The sequence below is a fragment of the Lolium perenne genome, chromosome 6 (genome assembly GCF_019359855.2).
Source record: "Lolium perenne isolate Kyuss_39 chromosome 6, Kyuss_2.0, whole genome shotgun sequence".
Lineage (NCBI taxonomy): Eukaryota > Viridiplantae > Streptophyta > Magnoliopsida > Poales > Poaceae > Lolium > Lolium perenne.
This window is the reverse complement of record NC_067249.2, coordinates 261,566,204-261,572,965: the sequence shown is the minus strand read 5'-3', so window position 1 is coordinate 261,572,965 and position 6,762 is coordinate 261,566,204. Positions and strand designations below refer to the sequence as shown.

The window sequence follows — 6,762 nt, the reverse complement described above, 5'->3', positions numbered from 1 at the left end:
TTAAATTTACTCGACTAATAAAGGAAAAAAATACGTAGGACAAAACGTCCAGAGAAATATGTAGGTACAACTATTCTTCAGATCATCTAAAAAAAACTATTCTTCAGATCAAGTGGCCACACTGGTACAAAAACATTCAGCGAAATATGTTTGCCTACACAATATATTAGGTCGTATCATGTTTTACAAACACTTGCAAGCTCCTCAGAGCATCTCCAACAGACGCGCTATAAATCGGCGCGCTAAACCATGCTGCCGCCACGCTGTAAACCGATGGCGCGCGCCGGATCGAGTTTTCCCCCGCCAGATGCTCCATTTTGCAGCGCATGTTGGCGCGCAAAAAAAAGCACCTCCGCCGGACGCTCTATTTTGCAGCGCGCGGCGAGTCGCGAACGGCTAGTTCGACCGTTTCATTTCAAAATAAATCAAACAAAATATGAAAATTTGATCGAAAATACGAAATATATTAAAAGTTCAACGATACATCGCGACATAGTGGACGAAAATACGAAATTTGACAATTTTAAACTAGTCCTACTCCGAATCCCAGTCGAAGTCCGAGGAGTGGGTGCTCGGAGTCGTCTCCGACACCAGCGTCGTAGTTCACTCGAAGGAGGAGGAGGAGGAGAGTACGATGGTGGACGGCCCTGCGCCGTTCTTCTTTTCCTCCTTCCTCGCCGCCTTCTCGACCCTCGCCGCCTTCCTCGCCGCGGACTCGGGGCGGCTCTTCTCGCCTTTGCCGCCACCTTCTCCTCCTTCTCCTCCTCTTCGCCTTCGCCGCCACCTTCTCCTCCTCCTTTTGCGCGTAGAAGGCTTCCGTGGCGGCGACGTCTTCGGGGAATCGGCGCGCCCACTCGAGGCGGAGGGCCTCATCGCGCTCGGCGATGAGAAGGCGCTACTCCAGCTCCCGTTGTCGGCACTGCTGCTCGCGCGTGATGGCCGGCGGCGGCGCAAGCATCTCCGCCTGCTCGCGCGTCCAGACATCATGAAAGTTCATGGTCCGGTGGGAGCGGCCGAGTCGCCAGGCGACGGCGTCGTACGCCTGCGCCGCCTCGTGCGCCATATCGAACGTGCCGAGGCGGATCCGCTCGTCGCCGGAGCGGATTTCCGCGTCGAACTGGCCGCTCGGCCGCGTCCGAATGCCGTGGTAGCCGGAGGTGGGGCGGCGGCGCGGAGGCATCATCGGCGCGGAGGCGGAGCTTCGACGGGAGAGAGGGAGAGGTGGGGAGAGAGACGGAGCGGCGCAGAGACGAAGTGGCGCGTTGAAAGTTCAGGTCGTTGGCGCATTCGCGCGTGTCGCGTTCATAGCGAGCGCGGCAGCGGACGCGGAAATTCTCCCGCGCGGAATAGCACATGCACGCGGTGAAGATTTTAGCGCGCGCGCTTTTTTCCCGCATCCGCTGGAGCTTGGCGCGCGCCTGTTGGAGATGCTCTCAGTCTAAGCATTAAACAAGACAAATGAATGTTCATCAGTCCAAGAACCAGGGACACAAGGGACACAGGTTCATAAAAATCAGGGGCATAAATAAATCAATCGAACCCTGACAAATGTTATAGTCACAAGGAATCAAATGTCGCAGATAAGTCTCAGCCGTAGTCTTCTAGACAATCTCTATTCTCTGCAATGCCTGCACGACGAGATTAAACTCTCTTCTTGCAGCTGTTTTAACCGCTCGGACATGCTATCCGCGCCATACCCATACTTGCAGCGCATAGATGGGAAAGCCCCGTTCTCCCTGACCCGATACAGCTCAGAAGCTGCAACAGACAAATTCGGAGTACATCACATGAACAGATGAACGTCAGCTACCACCCTCAAAATAAGGGTAACATATGTGAGAAGAGCTGTGACGCAGTGCTTACCGATTTTACCATACGGCATGCGTCTCAGGTCCCTCTCCTTCTGATAAGCCTTCGCGCACAGGAAATTGTCGATGCACAGGGAGACATGCTCCATGATCTGATCTAGAAGTGTCACCTCACCAGGCGTCTGATGTTCCAATGTCCTTCAGGATTTGCAAGATGGTTGCAAGAATTTTCGCACTGGTGTTGGCGTCGTGGCTGTCGGAGAAAGTTGCGTCAAACTGAGGGGGAATGTTGTAGTTTGAGTCATGAGGTTTACCATGAGGCAGTGTTTCCAGTTTCTCTCCTGCTTTCCTGAATGCACCTGGCATTAAAATAAAAATTACTCTACCAACAGGCCAACAACTAGTCTTCCATAAAATATTACCCATAAATATTTAATCAAAAGCTAGATTCGACTTACCGCAATCTAGAAGCAACAACACAAGAAGAGCCTCAGGAGCAAACTCGAAATAAAGTTGGGTCCTTCTCAACATATCGGTCAACTCTGTGCTTGCATCTTCTACACTAGAAGAGATTCCTTGATTCCTTGAATCAGTGGATAGCGTGGTGGACATCTCTGCCAGCATTCACAGGATCCTTTAACTTACTGAACTTCACTTTCTTCAGCCATTCAACATACTATTATTATCATCATACATAAGAAATGGGTATCCCACAACTCCCAGCTTGCCCATGATGCCCAGCATCAGGCTCAAACAGGATTTCCTCAGCTGCATTGAGTAATGTGCCAACCAGCCATCAAAATATTCAGATGCGTCCATAAGTGGAGTGATCGGGTAAAAGTCCTCTCTATAATCATCGTCCATCATTAGTACATCTGAAAGAACACATAAACAATGTGAGCTGCAAGCAAGCATGATTTATTGTGTTGTCATCCATAACAATTGAGAAAGTACACATAGCTCCTTGTAAATAAAAAAAATTTGTTTAAAAAAAACTAAAGAGATTTGTAATGCAGTAAAGGAAGGTGATAAGAAAACAAGAAAATAGACGTAACATACAGACATCACCTCTTCCTCGCTTCTTAGTAGATTTCACCAATTCACATGCAGATGAGGCAGACATCTCATACTCCGCAACAGTACCATGTTAAAATGGTGGTTTGAAGTTTACGGGAACAAATTAGTTCAACGTAGATTGTTTGCACTCACCTTGTTTCACATGTAAATGACCACAGGTTGCATAGTCCAGTAGGGTGTCAAAAGATTTCTTCTCGTTGCTGTTAGGAGACAGACATGCCAGGCCTGAACATTTAAGATCATGCAGAGCCAGAATCAACTTACCGTAGTAGAACGCATTGGTCTTTTGAACACTCCAATCTAGTTCAGGTAGAGATTCGAAATCCACCTTAACATGTATAGCAATAACCGGGTCTGAACCTGCAAAAGGGGCGATTTTCCTACTTAAGCACAACAGCCGTGTAACTCTATGGTCAATAAAGCATGTAACTACTTACTGCTATCGAAAAGGAATCATCAAAAACTTGGACTGTTTGTGTTGTTGCTTGTCTGCTAGGCCTTTGGAGGGCAAGAAATGACAGGGTGTTTAACTGCAAATATATTGGCAGACAGGCTCTGCTCAATCAGATTGCAAGTGACCTACGACTATGGAGCAATAGATCGCCAAAGCTGCAATCACAGTTGATTGCTTGGGCAGACAAGCTGGGTTCGATGTAATTCTTCCTTTTTTCTTCCCTATCCCCCCAGGGTTCCCCTGGTTTGTAATTCCACCCTCACCCCCATGTAACTCATCTGCTCGACTTTACCGGCGAGATATGTGTTAAAGGTTTGGTTACAGATCATTACGGTTATGCGCTCCATGACACGTTCTATGATGCTTGTGTCTTGACATGAATGAATTATTATGCTCCAAATTCCCTTGCGCATCTTTATGACTGTCTAGCTATTGTCTGATTCAAATGAGGTTTTCATTCAATTTTACATATAAATTTATTTGGTGCAAGCAACTTGGGTTATCAAACCCTCTCCTGAACCCAACAACCAAAAAGAAGAATTACTGAAAACTTGAACATTGGCCAATTCCTGAATCCATATCTCTACAACTTTTTTTTTTGAGGAATATATATTTCTATATATGAAGGTAGAGTCGCCTCCACCTTTTTACAACCAATATGTTACAGAGTTAAACTATGATTCATATATAATCATTGAATATTTCTGTGCAACGACCTGCAATATTTTGCAAAGATTAAGCATGTGATTCCTTACAGCAGAAGCCTGCACCCACTGAAACTGCAACTTGGTGAACTGGTGATGACTAGCTCTCAACCAGCATTATCTTTAACACATACTCTACATGAAAAAACATACATATTTGAATACATTTCCATTCACAACTCCCCAAGGCATATCAAGTAGGATTATGAAGATGGCTTGAGATTTCATTGTGGAGATCGTACATTATGACGTTATGTACTGACAGCATTCTTCATATGCTATTGTTCTTTATTAAGTGTACCACCCATCAGATTGATGAACTATGCGAGTTCAAAATGTATTCTATATTGAAGAAACTACGGTACAAAATCTAGCATCAACTATACTTAGAGGGGTAAAAATCTGAGAAATATACTGATGTTCTTACATAATACTCCATATTACGGAGCCTGTAATGCATTTTGATTGAATTTATGTCAGTCAACACGTGCATTGGGCGTGCAAGATTTCTTTGGTTTATGATTTGGTTATTTCATTATAATATCAGTTGTGCTCTATCTTTTTAAACAATCCTGCTCTTTAATATCATTCTTTGGTTATTCATTTGATTAGTGTCATTCTTCGTTTACCATTGCACTTTGTGCTAAAATAGTCAATATTGCCACTTGTGGTAGAGGAGGAAGATTAGGAAAGTACTTCTATGTATTTTTGACCCGTGGAGGGTTACTGTTTAAATTCTAAGTGCTCACTTTTTGAGAAATAAGACCCTTCATACAGTTTTTAGGGGCTGTAGTCATCAATGGCCATCCTTTGTAACAACATTACTAAGTCCTGGTTTTGTGGATGGTATGTTTGTGGCATGGACTGAATCATCAACTAGAGCGACATGTTTTTTGCTTACGTAATGATAACCGTAACACGATACAAAGGAAAATTGTTTACTGAATATAGAAAAATTGTATTTTCAGGGTTTATGTTTGGTTGTTGGGCAGGAGAGTACGTTAAGCTTGCAATTTTTATTTTCACAAAATCGAGATAGAAGGCGTACAGTCAATTTTCTTTCAGTTTTCGGATGGACCCAATTTGATTCTAATGTACTGTATAATGCATTAGGATGGATCCAATTTGATTGCAATGTAAAGTGCACTAGTTGATTTATGGTACGTGCACACTTACTAGTATCAATAACATAGTAGTTCAGTGCCGGCCAAAGAATATTTCAGTTTTATACTTTTCTCAGTTTGGGGAAAAAGAGGATTGGACAACTTATTCCAATACTTCAAAAACACAATAATTTTGAAGATACCATGTTTTTAAAGCTGCAGTATTTGTTAGAGCCAAACAGATCAAAGTATGTTAAACTGTAGTTTTTTAAAATCATAGAAATCGGAGAAAACTTTAAAAGAACACCTATCTACCAAACACACCCTAAGTGTTTTGATGTGGCTCTTTCCCTAAACATAGTTGTAACAAATACAGCCAGTTAAGTGCTCTATAGGTTTACGTATGCTCTTTGAACTCGGTTCAACGCAGTAGCTAGTTCTTCCTGCTTTCTTTATGTTCATGATTTATTGGGCTGTCTTCTTTTTGCATTTTGGAAACGAAAGAATTTCAGCACTATTTGCTAGGTAAACATCCAATTCCTGGACATGCAGTTGTTATTCAAGCTCAGGTTGATCCAGTTCGTGCACAACCTTTCTTTTTCTTCCCTATGCGGAAGTTAGGTGGGGCATTAATTATTCATTTGCAGAATACAAGCTTATGTTGATGAACTGGACCCGTTAAGGCATCCTTGTTCTGTTGAATGTGTGGAGGAAACAAAATTTGATGATGCGCCCGCGGAGAAAATAAGATTGCAAAGAGATGAGTGGTCTGGTGTCCTTCGAATTAGGAACAATGCCATTTTTGTGTTGAGTAGTATTTTTCTTCTGCTGCCATTTGAGCTGGCCTATGCTCATCTGCAGTTCATTTATCATAAAAATGTGCTGATGACTTGCTAGCTAGTTCATTGTTTTCTGAGTAGTGAGCGAGTACTCTATATTGATTGGCTAGCCAGCATGAAAATGGAGTGAACACTTCTTATTGATGTTGATGTCACATCATGCAAGTATGTTTTGACTGCAGCATATCTTGTTGCAAGGCACGCACACCCAGGCTACCCAGCAGACCAGCAAGCAAGCAGCCAAGCTCTCAGAGGCAAATCAGCAAGCAAGACGGGAGCAAGCATGGCGGAATCAGTTACCTTGCTGGAGACGGACGGCGGCGGTGGAGAGATGAGAAACCAGACGGCCGGGGGTGAGAGGAATTCAGGCGCGGCGGCGCGATTCCGGTAGGCGGCGGCCCGTACGACTCCAGGCGGCCGCGGCGGCCCGTACGAATCCAGGCGCCCGCGGCTGCGCGCCAGGGCCGGCCCTATGTTTTTCAGGGCCCTTGGGCGAAGTTGACAAAAGGGCTCCTTTAAAACTAATATATGTATACGCATAAATAGAAATTTCCTTGCCCTCTACAAAATTGTAATGGTCCCTCTGTAACTCTTGTGTTATATATGAAAGTGTTCAGACTAGCGTAAGCCCACCGTAGTTCGATTCAGAAATATATATATATATATATATATATAACTATATATATATATATGCATATTTTTACGTTATACGCATATTATCATAGAAATAATAATAAAATGGTAGAAAAATATAACAAGTATTTTCTACTTGTTTGA

The 6,762-nt window shown here is 43.8% G+C and overlaps 1 long non-coding RNA gene across 1 annotated transcript; it reads right to left on the bottom strand.

Annotated features, from left to right (window-relative positions):
- Positions 1 to 1,503: 1,503 nt before the first annotated feature.
- Positions 1,504 to 6,554, bottom strand: LOC127305387 (uncharacterized). The gene is made up of 5 exons (XR_007853921.2): positions 6,286 to 6,554; positions 2,877 to 3,245; positions 2,267 to 2,683; positions 1,864 to 2,167; positions 1,504 to 1,758 (listed from the first exon to the last, which is right to left on the bottom strand). It is a non-coding gene; the product is annotated as an uncharacterized lncRNA (long non-coding RNA).
- Between the last annotated feature and the right edge of the window lie 208 nt (positions 6,555 to 6,762).